Consider the following 16,987-nt stretch of genomic DNA (forward strand, 5'->3'; position numbering starts at 1 on the left):
AGAGACCACTCAAGTCACACAGGCTGGAGGTATAGGTAAAATTTATTACTGACACATCAGAAGTCCCAATTGTTGATGTGTCAGGGTCCCTCGGCACTCAGGAGGTGAAGGACCCCGAGCAGCTGTTACAGGCTAGTTTTAAAGGCTAAAACCACAAAGCAGGTGGGGTTGCTGATCAAGTTAGACCATATGGACATTTGGACATCTGGCATTGGGAAGCTCTTTGTGGGGGCTTGGGTGTGGGTCTCTAGAGCGGTTACTGAAAGCCGTTGGGGACATCTGATATATGGAAACTTACATGTAACTATTCTGGGAACTAGGATGGAACTTTTGAAGTTAGCATTAAGGAGAACTGGGGGAGGCGAGCAAGGCTGGACAAGCGAACACGCATCTTGTATTTTACAATTTTACAGTTTCTCGTTGTTGTAGGAGAAGAATATAGACTCAGCAATCAGTAGGGTGTTTAAAGTGCCTTGGGGTCTTTTGTTGTTGTTATTTTTATTTTTATTTTTCTTGAAAAGTTTTAAGTATGCTGGACATGGTGGCATGTTGGCTCTGTTTCTTAACAATTAAACTTTATTATACAACCCAACTACCTTACACAAGAAGGAAAAGAGGTTAAAAGGACAAAAGAGTGAACCTTCCTGTATCCGTCCCACGGGAAGGGTCCTTAGGTGTCTCTCTGGCCCGTGTGCTGGTCCGGCCTGTTCGCTGCTCCACACAGCTCAAGCCCAGGCTGAACCTGTTGTTCTCTCCTTCCCACCTGCCTGAGTCACGTGGGAAGGGCGGTCTCCTTCTCCCATTGAGGGTCAATTAGAAAAACAATAGCCCAGGTGGGGTTCCCAGGTCTGCTTCCTGAATTCCAGGCCCTGGATGGCTCCACTCAGTCTGTCACAAGGTATTTATGGGGTGCCCCAAGGGTAAAGCCCGCCAAGACTGCTTCCACCTGTGACAAAGCTTAATCTTTCCCACAGTGGCACAAGGCTGTACTCCCTACCACTCAAGAAACAGAGTGAACTCTTGTGAGTTCCAGGCTAGCCTAGTTACATAGTGAATTGCAGGACAATCGGGGCTATGTAGAGAGGCCCTATTTCTAAAGACCAAACACGCAAATACCAAAATCACAAAACGTTAAGTAACAGTAATTCAGAAGTCTGTGAAACTATTACTGCATTAGGAAAGTAGAGTTTGCCTATATGCTAGGTTTTCTTCTGTAAAAACTCATAGCATAGTAAATACTGTTTTCTTACTGAAAGCTCAATTTGCTGATTTTATAAGCACCATTTCACATGTTTTTCACATTTATAAGCTAACAAACACCATTAAAGGTCATATTTAGGAATGTTAAATAAGACATTAAAAATAAAGGTTGAGACTGGCATCTTACAAGACATTACCTAGTCATCTTTGTTCTTGTGTCACCTCTTTCTGCTCTTTCTTCCCCCATTTTCTTCCTTTTTCACTTTTTTATGTTGCTGCATAATATCAAAGTATTGTTTTTTCAAAGTGGGAAATAAAAAGAAAATGATTTTAAGTAGATTACTAAGCTATCTTTCTTATTTTAATAACATGGAAATATTTCAGGTGGCCGTTCTTAAAGAAGCTGGGAAAATCTATTGTTAGCGTGCTGTCAACAGTGCCATTTTGTTGCTTTCATAAATGAGTTTTAGATTTGTTATTATTTCTATCCTGGTAATCTGTTCTTCATAATCCACTTCCTAAGTAAACTCATAAATCACAAATATTTTCTCATCCACTTGACAAAACTGATTCCTTGCATGGAAAGAATTTCATATGAATCCTATTGATGGATATATAAGGAACATGGACAGGCAGATTGTAAATACACATTGTTAAATCATATCCTCTGCCTTTTCCTTAGTAAATTTTTTGGTCTTGGAAAGCAGTGAAAAGGAGACTTTCTGTGAATATTTTCTTATTTGTTTCACGGACAGGAAAATATTAGAATGCTATGTATCCAACAATGCAGAGATCACATTACACTGAGCACAAGTATCTGCTAACGTAACAAAAGGGAAATTGTCCAATAGTTTACACTTCTAATTACCCATTAGATTTTTCTAGCCATTCTTTCTGTAATTTACTTTTATTCTAAAAGATAGTATCTAGACAAAGAACATTGATTTAGAAGCTAATTCTAGAGCATTTTGGCTTCTCTTCCTTTACTTTACAGGGGGAAAACTAGTGGTGAAATAAGACCTTTATAGAATTCCATGTTGATTAATCTGACTTGAGTTTGATCCCAGGGTTCAGCAGTGGTGGGAGAAGACCAGTTCCTGAAAGTAGTCCTCGGACTTTGACATGCGATCGCTAGATCAAAGACCACCAGGAGTCTGAAGCTGTAAGCAATAGCAAGGAGCCTTTATTTTAGCTTAGTTTGAGGGCTGCCAAACCTCAGCAGCACGGCGGATCAGTAGTGAGAGCCCTGAGCCTTCATTAGGCAGAGTTTTTTATTGTGGATACAGCAAAGAATGGGAGTTTCTAGTTTGGCAGTTAGAGGTTTGGTTGACGTTTAGCGAAGTTGGGTTGGTGGTAGGGAGTTGGTCGAGCCTGGCTGCCAGATGCTTAAACAGTCTATCTGTAATACTTGGGGACATTTAGGGACTTGATTGGTTCTAGCCTAGGGTGGTTCCTTCCTGGAACAGTTTGTGGTTTTCCAGCAACAGCAGCACATTTAGGGACAGGCGCAAAATGATGCCTGTTGACAAAGTGAAGACACATTAGCTAGTGATCTTAGCCATGCACAAATAGAAATGGTTTGTCTCTAGAATATGAAAAGGTGGTAGCAAATTAATGGCAGAAGCTTTAAGAAAGTGCATACTGTGTATTATGGGAAATAGCCGGTTGTGATAGCTCTTTGTCCTAATGAAGGCTTTTAGGATTATTGTTGTTACTATTAATAGGTAACTGGTTTTAAATTGTGCTACTTGGAATTGCACTGAGGAAACAAAGCCTTAGAATTACAGCTGTAGAGTAAAACCACATACTTTCAAAACATGGGTTCTATGCATTGATTTAACACTGCATACTAATTGCATTTTCTGGCTTAATGTCTTTATTATAACATGGGCATTGTATTAGAGAGAATTTATTTTAATTAAACTGAAAGGTTTTTTTATATCTTGATGTCCATGCCAAGATTAGCAGGTTTTAAACAAGACAGCTTGAGTGTATTTGAAATTTTCTCCATAATTGGCCAGTTCTGTAATGCTTAACTTTGTAAACTTAGCCAAGAGGAAAATGCTGTTCAAGCTGGACTTTTATTTCACTAGCATGAAATAAAACGAATCATTCATTTTTACTTAGAAAAAAAAGAAAGTTATCAGGTATTAGGATTGGCTGCTGTGTAATGAAACATGTCGTGCATTTTGCTGAATGTCATCTGCTGAGTGTCACTGCAACTGAGTATTGCCCATTGCAGGGCCTTTCTTTCCACTGGCTCTGGGTGTCTCTTAGAGGGAAGTGCCTAGTCACTAGTAACCTATCTTCATTTTTGATCAGATGGTTTTCACATTCTGGAAGGGAGGAGACAGACACACAAAAACAAACCAGGGAGGAAAAGAGCCAAAGCACAAGAAATGGACACAGGTGTAGAGACATACATGTACATACAGTGAAATCCCATAAAAACACAAAAATCAGAAACTATATGTAAAGTTTAAAAAAAAAAAAAAAGCTCAGGCAAAACATGGTACACAAAAAAAATGAACAAAAGCCCAAAACTTCAAAAGTATGATTAAGTTCAAGTTCATTTTTCATGCAGCCTACCTTTATGTGTGGGGTTTGTGTGCCCAGTGAGACACCACTGGAGAAAACTAGTATTGCCTTTAAAGTGATTATCAAGTGGAAATAGCTTCTGAGTTGGGAGTGGAGGCTCCTCAGCACGGGCCCTGTGAGTACTGTCACAGTCTGAATCATGTGGCAGTCCTGTTGTGTCTCGAAGGCCTTGTTTCCTTGGTGTCTGTCTTCCATTTCCACTGGCTCTTAGAATATGGAGGCATTCCATTTAGGACTGAGTCACCCAAGGGCTCTCACTTTACACATTGTCCAATTAATTGTGTGTCTTACTATTTTTTTTCCCATCTACTACTTCTTTGAATGAGTTCTATAGGTATTTCCTGGAGCAGTAGGGCCTACTGTCCGGTTGTGAAGCGCAAGACAGTAAATAGCTTTGGCAGCACCCTGGTTGGTTGGGGGTTCCATGGCGTCTCTTGACCAAGAACTCAATTTAGGTGTAATCCATTCCTGAGACTGGATACTTGATTTGATGGTACGAGATGTCTAGTTAGGCCTTTGTTTTCCCCATTAATTTATGACTCCATTTAGATTTCCTTTATATTTTTGTAAAGCTTCTAATGTAGTAGCTTTTCACACAGTCCCTCAAATGACCTCTAGTTTTAGCGATTTCTCCTCATCTTTCCTCCCCCTCCCGATCCCTATACACTTTTTGTATCACTTTAAATATTTTTCAGTTCTTTTAAGTTGGAGGTCTTCTAGCTGTTTAGAAATGATAAATTGTTATGGATTATGGTTACTCTGCTATGTTACAAAGCATTAGCGTTTACTCTTCTTCTCTAACTGAAATTGTAAACCTCTTAGTATAATCTGTCTTTACTCCCTTACTCTTGGGTCTCTGTAGTCACTATCCTACTTTCTGGGTCTGTGATACCAACTGTTTTAAGCTTCTTCATGTGAGGTATAGGTAATAACAGCTTTTATTTATATTAACTATGTTTGTTGAAAAGAAAATTCAGAAATTTAAAATTAGTCAGATGACTTCTTCCCACAGATACTGGTATTAATATTACCAACTTATTTTCTTAGTGCATATTATAGAAACTAGAATAATTTTTCTAGTGTGACATTACATAACCAGCAGTTTTCCATGTCATTAGAGAGTCATTAATAGTATTATTCATGGTTTCCCCTGGTGATGTGCTTTTAATTCCATCATACCTATAGCCGTGCTATACTAATCACTCTTTGTTAAGCATTTAAATTTTCCCCCTAATTTCTTGCTTATTAATAATATCACAGATAATATTTTGTAAGGTAATATTAGGCTGCCTGTCAAAATATTTCATAATGTTTTCAGAAATAAAATTACCATAATTAAATGTGTGCATTTTATGCATAGATTTATAAAGACACTACTTTGCGTGTTTACTTTGCTTACTTTTGTGCATCTGTACGTTATAGCTTGATAATCTAACTTGACAAATTTTGCTCTGAGAAGCTGAGAATGTGACCTAATGCTTGCAAAATATGTATAGGACCCTGGATTCAGTCCTCTTTAAAAATAAACAGACATTAAGAAGTGTATCCATCAATTGAGACATTTCATACGAATTGCTATTTTATTTAAAATGGTATTTGTTAAATAAGTACTTAGGAAATGAGAGTTTCTACTGTGCCTATCTGCATACCTCATGATAATGTGGCCTCTTTAATATATTTGCGTGTGTGCATATACATACATTGTCTTGTTATCATTTGAGTAAAAACTATTTTATTAGGCTTATATATGATCTTTGTAGGAAAGGCCCTGTGTGTATTAACATATTTCAAATTTTAATCAAACTGGCATTTTAAATTTTCAGTTAGATTTACTATTTCTTTGGTTTGCTTTATGGTTTTTCCCATTATGGAGAAGTAAAAGAGGAAGAGAATAGGTCTAGGGTCTTGCTGTTTCCTCCTACGGCATGTCCCTCCCCAATGATGTAAAGACTTTGAAGTAGGCCTTGCCTCTTTTTTCATTAATTCATTTACTTACTTTACATCCAGATCAGAACTTTCCCTCCTTCCTCTTCTCTCAGTCCCTTCCTCTTACCTCCCCTCTTTCTAAGGCTCCCCCCCCCCCCCACACACACGCTTCTATTTCTGTACAAGAAGGGAGATCTCCCATGGATATCCAGCCACCTTGGCATATCAAGTTGCAGTAGGACTGGGTGCATCTTCTATTGAGGCTAGACAGGCCATCCAATTAGGGGAAAGGGATCCAAAGGCAGGTGACCGAGCCAGAGGCAGCCCTGCTCCTGTTAGAGATTTCATATGAAAACCAAGCTGTGCATCTGTTAGACATGTGTAGGGGGCCCAGGTCCATCCCATGCGTGCTTTCTGGTTGGTGGGTCAGTCTCTGTGAGCACCTATAGGCCCTGGCTAGTCGATTCTGTACGAGTTTTTTTGTTTGTTTGTTTTTGTTTTTGTTTTTGTTTTGTTTTGTTTTGTTTTGTTTTTTGGTGTTTTGTTTTGTTTTGTGATGTCCTTGACCTCTCTGTCTCTTTGACTCCTTCCTCCTCCTCCTTCATTTCCCAAGCTCCACCTAATGTGTTCCTGTGGGTCTCTGCATCTGTTTTCATCTGCTGCAGGGTGAAGCCACTCAGAGAACAGTTATGCTAGCTTCCTGTCAGCAAGTATAGCATATTATCATCAATAATGTCAGGGGTGGGTTCTCTCTCGGGGCATGAGGCTCAAGTTGGGCCCCTCACTTTCCACTCTCTCTTTATCATTGGACCTCTTACAGGCAGGAGGAACAATGGTGGGTTGAAGGTTCTGTGTCTGAGTTGGTATCCATATCCTTCATTGGAAGTCTTGCTTGGTTATAGGCGGTGGCCATTTCATATTCCATATCCCCTCTTGCTAGGAGTTTTAGCTAGGGTCGCCCTCATGGATTCCTGGGTGTTTCTCTTGCCCTAGATATCTAGCTGTCTCAGAGACACCCGCCCCTCACTAATTCCAGTTTTCTGTCCCACTGTCCTTCCCACACTTGAGCCCCCCCCCCCCCCCCCCCGTTCCCATTCTCTCCACCCACCCCAGATGTCTATTTTATTTCCCCTTCTCAGTGAGGTTCAAACATCCTCCCTTTATCCCTACTTGTTACTTATTTTCTTTTGGTCTGTGGATTGTAGCATGGTTATCCTGTACTTTATGTCTAAAATTGTATAAATGAGAAAATATCGTCTGTGACTTTCTGGGTTACCTCACTCAGGATGATCTTTTCTAGTTCCATCCATTTCCCTGCATATCGCATGATTTTCTTGTTTTTAACAGCTTTTTAAACAGTTTAACAGGTTTATTTATTTTTTAACTAATTTATTCATATTACATCTCAATTGTTTTCCCCTCACTTGTATCCACCCGTTCCTCCCTCCTGCTTTTACCCTATTCCCCTCCCCTAGGCCTATGGTCATAGGCTATCAAGTCTCATCTTGGTAGCCTGCTTACCCTTTCTATGAGTGCCACCAGGCCTCCCCAAGAGGCCTACAGAACACCAAATAGAATAGACCAGAAAAGTTTAACAGTTTTTAACATTGTGTAAATTACCATATTTTCTTTATCTTGTTCTTTGGTTTAGAGACATCTAGGTTGTTTCCAGTTTCTGGCTATTTTGTGAATAAAGCTGCTATGAACATACTTGAGCAAGTGTCCTTGTGGTATGGTAGAACATCTTTGGGTATATGCTTAGGAGTGGTATGTTGGGTCTTGAGGTAGATCTATTTCCAATTTTTTTTTAAAGCCTCCAGATTGATTTCCAAAGTGGTTATACAAGTTTTCACTCCTACCAGCAGTGGAGGAGCATTTCCCTTGCTCCACATCCTTGCCAGGGTGTACTGTCACTTGACTTTTTGATCTTAGCCGTTTCTGTCAGGTGTAAGATGGAATCACAGAATAATTTTGGTTAGCATTTCCCTGATGACTAAGGACATTGAACATTTCTTTAAGAGCTTCTCGGCCATTAGAGATTCCTCTGTTGATAATTCTCTGTTTAGCTTTGTACCCCGTTTTTTGATTGCGTTATTTGATTTGTTGGTGTTTAATTTCTTGGGTTCTTTATATATTTTAGATATTAGCCCTCTGTCAGATGTAGGGTTGGTAAAAATATTTTCTCATTCTGTCGGCTGTCATTTTTTCCTTATAAGGACTTTTCAGTTTCATGAGGTCCTATTTATTAATTGTTGATCTTAGAGCCTGAGCTGTTGATGTGTTCAGGAAGTTGTCTCCTGTGCCAGTGTGTTCAAGGCTCTTCCCCACTTTCTCTTCTATTAGATTTAGTGTGACTGGTTTTATGTTGAGGTCTTTGATCCACTTGGGTTTTAGTTTTGTGCAGGGTGATATAGATATGGATCTATTTGCAGTTCTTGTGCATGTGGACATCCAGGTAGACCAGCACCATTTGTTGATGATGCTTTCTTTGTTTCATTGTGTAATGTTGGCCTCTGTCAAAAATCAGATGTCCATAGGCATGTGGACTTACTTCTGGGTTTCAACCAGTCTGTTTCTATGCCAGTGTCATGCAGTTTTTATTACTATTTATTGTTCTGTAGTACAGCTTGAAAAAATCAGGGACAGTGATACCTCCAGAAGTTCTTTCATTGTACAGAAGTGTTCTAGCTATTCTGGGTTTTATGTTTTTACATATGAAGTTGAGAATCGTTCTTTCAAGGTCTGTAAAGAATTGTTTTAGCATTTTGGTGGGAATTGCATTTAATGTGTAGATTGCTTTTGGTAATGTGGCCATTTTTGCTATGTTAATCCTACTAATCCAAGAGCATTGGAGACTTTTCCTACCTTCCGAGGTCGTCTTCAATTTTTTTCTTCAGAGACATGATGTTTTTCTCATTCATGCCTTTCACTTGCTTGCCTAGAGTTACAGCAAGATATTTTATATTATTTGTGGCTATTGTGAAGTTGTTTCCCTAATTTCTTCTTCAGTCTGTTTATCATTTGTATAAGGGTTTTTGTTTTGTTTTGTTTGTTTTTATATCTAGTAGGTCCCACCTCTTAAAGGTTCTGTACCTTGTAATAATGCCATACAGTACTACACTGGCCTACATTTAAGATCCACATCGTGGAAGTCAGTAGTAAGTGTTAATTACATTTCTACTTTAAAGTGGTAAAATAGCTGGATTTTCATGAAGTCATCAGTTGATTCTAGTTTAACCACATGTACTTTTGTGTGATACAGAATCCATATTGTTTGAAGAATCAACTTCTGAATTTGAAATCTCACTGTTGTGGCCCTTTACCATCTGTTTCCTTACTGATCACAGAACACTAATGCTCTCATAATTCAGTGAGCTGGTGCATACAGGAACTAATCCCTAGCACATCTTGCTCTGTAAGTGTGTGTTGTGTCTTCATGTCACTGGCTGTTATCTTCTGTATGTTCTCAGTGTGCTTGCCTCTGTCACACATTCCCTAGACCTCCACTCAGAGTTGTCTTAGAACCCCACAGTTAACTCATGTATCCACTTCTAGCTTTGAGGCCCCTCAAATCTTTTTTACATTGCACTCCTCACCTCCACCCCACCCCACTCCCCACCCCACCCCCGAGGAAAGAACACAGGATTCCATAGTGAACTTTTCAGCCTTTATTATCCCTAAAGTTCACATTTACCACACAGTATACCACACAGAGTGAGCCATTGTTTTATTTAAATGTATTGGATTTTTCAGTCCTTTTTCTTCTGCACCTTTTGATTTATGTAGTAGTTTACTGATGTTATTGGAGGCTAGATGAAGACATAGGAAAGACACAGATAAACACAAGGTGCCTGTCATCATATACCTTTCCTTTGGAACTTAATTGCTGACAATAAAACAAATATCAGCCATGTTGAATGGTAATAAAGTGGTGCAAAGAAAAACTAAGGCAGGATAAAGGGGATAGAGAGCCATGGGTGAGAGAAATGGCAGTTTTATTTAATGATTACAAAATACTTCTCGAAAGATGCTCTTGAGAAATTCCTCATTGAAATGTGTGGCACAACTATTTGTATGTCTTAGTGTTTTCTCAGTTACTGAGAACAGAAAATGTAGTGGTCCTTGGACATGTTTGGAAAATATCATGGTGCCCAGCATAATTGAGTGAGTCAGTCAGTTGGGATATGCGAGAAGTAATTAGGAGCGTGGGTTAAGGCACATTGTCTTTATTCTGAGATAAGTTGTTGGGAAAAATTGAGGACAGGGATGGCATGATTTGATACCCATTTTAAAGGATTCTTCTGCGTGCTAGGCTGCCAGGCTTTGAGGGCAGTGGCAAAAGCTCAGTTGTCAGCTAGAAAGCATTCAGATTGAAGGGTTTATTCAGAGTAGGTCATGGCTAGAGACGCAAAAGTTGTGTGGACTAGAGTCATAGATGACAGTCTTATTTTGAAAGTGGAGTTGACAGGAATTTTGATTAGACTTAATGTAATATGATATGTGGTGACTTAAAGCAGTTGATGTCTTTTATTTACACTGTTAGAAGAACAAATTTAGAAAAGAAACTGGGGTTGGGAATGTGAAAATTAAGAAACTAGATGTTGCACTACACATGGCCATACCAAACAGGAACTTGATAGCACAGTGAACCACTGTGTCCTCAGGTCTCAGAGCCAGAGGACTGCAGATGCCTGTCGTCAGAACATTCGAGTAAACTCTCCCCAAGTTACCTTGTAGGAAATTTATACTAGTGTGGCAATACTACATGAAAACATCCCATGTCTAGCTATCTCAAACCTGGGTGGCCAAGTTCTGTAGGAAAATATGAGTAATTTTGCTTTGTTTTGGTTTTTTAGTCCGGCATGGCCTGGAGCTTCCACTCTCAAGTGCTGAGAACTACAGGCTAAGGCAACAGCTTTACTATTTGTAGTTTTTTAGCTTTTGAAGTGAAACACTATAGTCTGGTCTCATCTTGTTGCAGGGATTATTTTACTTATGACATCATTTAAAGATTAAATTTACAGCTAACGCCCAAAATTGTCTTGTTCTTACATTTGGCGACAGCCTTTTCTAGAAAGATAAAAGGAAAATTTTGTGCCCGTTTTGTGGAGAGAGAGCTAAAATCTAGGGATTGTGGGATGGGGCGTGGAGCACTGTCAACATTGCTTGATCTGAGCTTTATAATTATGTGGAATTAAGTATCTTGTTTGTGTTTTTATGTCTACTGCTTTCTAAGGCTCATAAATCTGACAAATGTATCCTCACTTCTTGTGATGCAGTTACAACCTAATTTGAAATTTTTAATGTAATATTTAGTACGTCAGTTCAGACCCTTTTAGTTTAAGTGTGTGTGTATGTGTATGTCTATTTTAAACTAAAAAAAATGTTGTGTGTATGCATGCATGCAGGGCATTTGGGGTGCATTTATGGAGGTCAGTTTAGGTGTTGGTCTGCACCTTTAGCCTTATTTGAGATAGAGTCTGTTATTTCTGCCTCCTGTCTCATAAAAGTGCTGGGGATACAAATGTGCACTATTGTGCCCAGTTTTACATGGGTTTTTGGGGTAGAAACTTGGGTCCTCACACGTGCTTAGCAAATACTTACCGGCTTTCTGGAGCAATATTCAAAATCCACATTTTGGTTTTGTTGTTTTTGGTTTGAACTTCAGTTTGCTTTGAGACAGGGTTTCACTACCTAGCTCTGGCAGTGAAGACCAGGCTGTCCCCAGAGGCACAAGAGGTTCTCTTACATCTACCTCAGAGTGCTGAGATTGAAGCTGTGCATGACCACCCGGGGCTTAAATCAACAACCCTATCAAGTAGATTTCACCCCTTTTGCCAGTAAGCATACAATGAATGGTAGACTAATTCTCCCTTTTCCCCAAATAGTTCAATATTGGAATCTAACTGCATAATTACTAAAGGTTTGTGATGGCCACACTTCACTCACTAAAATCAGATATTTAGGAGACTTGTAGAGGAATCATGTTTTCTTGCAGATGTTTCTTTTGATTACCTATTTGCTTTAACCCTTTTGTTTTTCAATTTCCTAATACAGTCTGCAGTAAGTAGGCGTAAGAAGCTTTTCTCATAAATACTATGTTTATCGTACAAGTCCGTAGTTATTGTCTTCACATATCTACTACAAATACACTCAAAAATCTTTAAGGACTTAGGCTCCCTGGAAATTGTTGATAATTCTGCCTCCCTTCTTTCAGTGTAGACAGAAGTGGGCCTGGGGAGACAAGGTCCCTCTACACAAGGCAGCCTGAGCTCAGGATCCTTCTGCTTCCACCTACCACCCTGAGTTCTGATATTAAGGCCTGAAACCATCATGCTAGGCTTCCAAAATATTTCTGTAATACATCTGTTCATTGAACCAGTACCCTCTTTTTTTGTCTTTACTCTTTTCAAGTTACTCTCCCAAATAAGTTTGTAAAATTTATATATTTTAAATATACATCAAAGAGTATCATTTATTCTTATCATTTTACTCAAGTAAAACTCAAATTGCACCACAGTAGCTCCTCTGAAAGTGGAAGAGAAAGTGAGTTATTTGGTTTTAAACTCTTGGCTGTAAGTTTCTTTTGACATTAAATAAAAATTTTTAAAAAAGGGGATTTTGATATAGGTTCATGTTAACGGGGGGAGGGGGGGTAATTTTTGATCTCTCAAAGCCTAGCCCTGTGTTGATAGAAAAGTAGGTTTATTGAGCTCTCTCCATAGCTCTGATAAACAGCTCCAAAGCACTAGGTTGCCACGGAAGGTAATAACGTATGAAGATGCGCTAGGCAGAGCTCGCATAGAAGGGCTAATGTCTGCGCTGGGATTTGATCCAGTGGTGGCAGACTTATTTTAAGTGCCTTATGTTAGAACATCAGTGTCATTTGGAACTATTGGGACTTGTGGTGCCTGAGTTTTGAAGTACGTATGTATATAAACATCTGTCTGGAGCTGTGGTCTTATAACTAGGAAACTTAGCCCCTTTTACAAATGTTGGTTTGTTACCAAATGTATTTGGGGGCAAAGGTTCTTAAAGCCTTAGCACAACTGTCATCTGTTTGTACATTTAACTGCAGACGTCTAAGATGGGAACAGTTCACTTCCGTGTAGGACCTTTCAAATAATTTTTCATATTAATCTTACAGAAGGCTTATGGACTGGCTTCTCTTGTGTACTGGTTAGTTCTTGTCAACCTGACAAGAGTGAGAATTCACCTCCGTCAGATTAGCCTGTGGGCCAGTCTGGGAGGCGTTTTCTTAGAGCTGCTGTGGGGAACTGGTAATACTTGCTGTGTACCTGAGCAAGGCAGCAAGCAGCATTCCTCCATGAACACCGGTTCACTTCCTGTTCTGGCTTCCCCTAGAAGCCAAGTAACTCCTCTCCTCAAAACAGAAACCAAACTTAGGACATCTTCCAGTGCTGTATCTTTCACTTTAATTATATTAATATTGTAATAGATTACAACTTTCTAGTTTGTTTGGTTTTTGTTTGTTTGTTTGGTTGGTTGGTTGGTTGGTTTTTTTTTTTTTTTTTTACTTCTGTGGCATGGTATCATGACCTGTTTTCAGTTCTTGATATTTTATGTACCTACTAAAATAGTTGGTTTTGGTTATGGCTTCAAGTCAACGCAGCTTCTTGTCTTTTAGTGGATCTCTCAAAGTTTATCATATTTTGGGTTGGAGTCATGTCAGACAAACACTGTTTTTGTATTTGTGATGTACCACCACCCCCCTTTTTGTTTTAGCATAAAGGCTTTTAAATATGAATAGTCACTATAGTGATACTCAGAATTTCTCTTTTTCTAATACCCTAGTGGTCAGAATTTTTATCATGAAGTTCACTTATAATTCCTTTTTACCTTTGTAAGTCTGTAGGATGTTTAATAGTGATCTTTTTCACCATGATGCCAGTAATTTGTGATTCTATTTTTCTTTGTCAAGTTCATTAATCTAAATTCCAAATTTTGATTTTTCTTAATTTTTCTGTTTCATTGACCTTTGCCTTTCTTCTTTATCGGAGCTTAACTTTGGGCGTTTTAAAGGTAAAAGATTAGTGATCTGAGACCTTTGTTTTATGGATGTAAATTTTAGCTTTTTATTTGGTTCAAAGTATTTTCTAATTTATTTTGTGGTATTTAGAGCTTTTCTTTGTATCTCATTGCTTGTTTGTAATTTAGTATTCTTGATGAATATATTCTATGTCTTTTTGTCTTTTAAAATATGGTTGTTATACTTTTTCCTTATATTTCTCAACCTACTTAATTTGTTTGATGGACCTAGGACTTGGACTCACTGCCACACAAGTGTGTCAGTCAGGGACTCTACCACTAAATTGCACCCCTGCTTGGTTAAAGCATTTTTATAGTCCAGTAATATTGTCTGTTTTGGTAACCATCTCATATTTACTTATGCATCCTTGTATATGGATGTATGTTCTACAGTAGCTGGGTCTCTGGTTTGTAAATCTCATTTAAATAGAAGTGACTGAGAATGTGTCTGTCTTTTCATTGGTTATAAGGATTATCCTTTGTGGCACTTAAAGGGCAGATGAACTTGGTGCACACATGCATGTGTCTCTTACTTCCAAAACCTGTATGAACAGGGCTTGGTATTAGTTTGTATTGTTTTGCATGGTAGCAACTTTACTCTTGATGGAATCTTGACCTTTATTCCCTTTCACCCCGATACACCAGTTATTTCATCATCACGTTTCTATAGACAGCACCAAGCACTGTGACCTTTGACGGGCGATGTAAAAGTAATTGTTTTAGCTGTGTGGATGTATGAGACACATGTCGCTCTTTTCTCCTTGTTAAAAGTTGGTTACCTCAGCTGCAGCATTGGAGAAGCCAGTTGTAGGTTCAGTTCCTGATAGTGGGAGGCACTGCATATAAAACGAATATATAGCAATTCTCTTCCTGATCCACTCAATTTGAAAACATCCTAATGAAACCTATATGCAGCATGCTAACTCTAAATCTTAATTTTAAAAAAGGAAGGGGAACAGCAGTAAACATATTCACACACATCTGTCAGAACCCATTCAAAAAATGCAAGATGAGGAAAACGGGATATTGTTGCTGATGTGAAGACTAAGAAGAAAGTGGGGGTGAGGGGTGTATGCTTTCACCTCCTGAGTGCACTGTACTTTTCATTTCTAAAGGAAACCAGTGTCCATCTGTGATGCCAGGACTATGCTAGAAAGCTGAACTGAATAGTACTGACTTCTGGCAGGAGAAATTAATGACTTCAGGCAATAGAACTTTGCACTTACAGTTTTAATAGACTCTGACATACGTAGATAGTATTACTCTCAGTTCATTAAAGTGTTTGTCTTTGGGCTGTATGTAGCATCCTCTTGTTTTCTTTTCATGTTTACTCAGAGGTATTTTGAACTTAAGTATGAATGAGGTTGTTAATATGCAGTTGATTTTTCTTAGAATCATTAGCATACATGGGGATATAAATTAATATGAATTAAATAATTGGTTTTAATACATTATAGCACATTCCCAGCTGAGGGTGTGACATTTAAAGTCATGCTGGTTATCCAAGGGATACTATGAAACTTGATAACAGCTAAGTTTGCTTTCCATGTTCCCAGGAGTTCGCCTCATAGTAAACTGTTGTAAAAATAAGTTGAAAGAGATGATGAATGAAAGTAAGAGGTATCTTGACACTGAAGTAGTTTCTTCTCAAAATTTTTCAGCCGAATTGTGAATGAAATGCTACTCTTAAATTTAACTTCTTGGCAAAGTACTAGTAACCGAAATGTGTGGTATTTTGGCTTTGTTTATTTTATCGAGAAAAAGAGAAAGTAAAAGACGTTTAAACATCTAAACAAAATGTATCTGGTCGCGATGGAGCCCAGAGAGAGCTTGTGAAGAAGATGTTCCTCACTGTGTTCTCACTGCCTTTTCCATCTGAATGGGACTCAGAGTGTGGTAATTAGCAGTCTCTTCAGAGTGTCAGAGCAGCATTACCATTGTGATGGCTTCCTGCAGGATAAAAGGATTGGATTTGGGGCTGCCTGTCTGCCAAACTAAATGAGTTGCCATGGGAATTTTCAAGTTTGAGAGGCATTTACTTAAAACAATTTGGTGGCCTATGGCCTCATAGATTCTTAAGGAGAAGGAATTGGTCCCTGCTCCCTTGAGGGCCACAATTTATTAGGCCTGTGTCCCCACCATCACCACCAAACAAATGGATGATAAATAAACTTAAGGAAAGACAATTGGTTTTACATCTGTGGATAAGAGTTTGCTCATGTTTTTTTTCCTGTATCTAGCACTGCGGAGCACAGTGGGAAGAATACTTTGGTTTTTATAAGCAATAATGTAATATTTTAATTTGATACAGTATATATATAGTAAGTAATGTATTTTTATACCTACCCAAAGGTTGGGGGGATTAAAACAGCTTTGGAGTCAAATGTGGTTCTCAAGCTGCAATAAATGGTGTTACTCAGGTTTCGTGGACATGCTTTCAGAACGAACTTCAGCTTTCCCATCTGTCTCCAGAGAAGTGTATTTTAGTGTAACTTTTAATAAGAAAATGCTCCCTTCCAAGTGCCCAAAGTAGAGAACATCACTTAGTGTATAAGACATCACTTGTCAGTCATAATAATCAGTTTCTATGTTGGTATTTTTATCTATCTTTCAGAAGAACAGTCAAAGCTGAAGTATTTAAAAATTTGAAGTTATGTAATTGATTCATAAAATAGATAAGGTATTTTGGGAAGACAATTATAAGTTACCATGTTGCTGTTTCATAAGTAAAATAGCTATTTGGCTATTATTAACTCTGGATGCCTGAAAATATTGTTGAATCTTTCAAAATACATTGCCGAGGAAGCACAGTTATCCTAGGAAAGAATAGTTATTGAGTTGATAAACAGCAAAGTAAAATATTTTTAAAGCAAAATAAATGTTTATTTGTTTGTTTGTTAGTTCTTCTATCATGGTGTTCAGTTACACATTGCATCATCTGAGCGGCAGCTTGTATTCCTAATATTTTAGTCAGACTGTTGGTGAAACTTGACTCAATGGCAGGTGGGTTTTTAAAGGCACACTTCATTGTAAAGTAAAGGCCCTTACAGGAGTTTCTGTAGAGTTCCTTAGAAGCCACTTGACACAAGGCTGCATGTGTTATGTGTAAGGCCCTCTGCTGTGTGCCTCTTAAGGAAACATAAGATGGACAAGAACCTATAGAAATTGAAGTGAGGTGGCTGGGGTTTTTGTTTGTTTGTTTCCATCTAAAATA

At 38.5% G+C, this 16,987-nt stretch overlaps 1 protein-coding gene across 8 annotated transcripts in view; it reads left to right on the forward strand.

Moving 5' to 3' along the window:
• The window catches only part of Qki (QKI, KH domain containing RNA binding), a 1,257,190-nt gene that overhangs the window by 77,072 nt on the left and 1,163,131 nt on the right, over window positions 1-16,987 (forward strand). The gene's annotated exons all lie outside the window — the stretch shown is intronic.

Source organism: Acomys russatus, chromosome 21, assembly GCF_903995435.1.
Source record: "Acomys russatus chromosome 21, mAcoRus1.1, whole genome shotgun sequence".
NCBI classification, from domain to species: domain Eukaryota; kingdom Metazoa; phylum Chordata; class Mammalia; order Rodentia; family Muridae; genus Acomys; species Acomys russatus.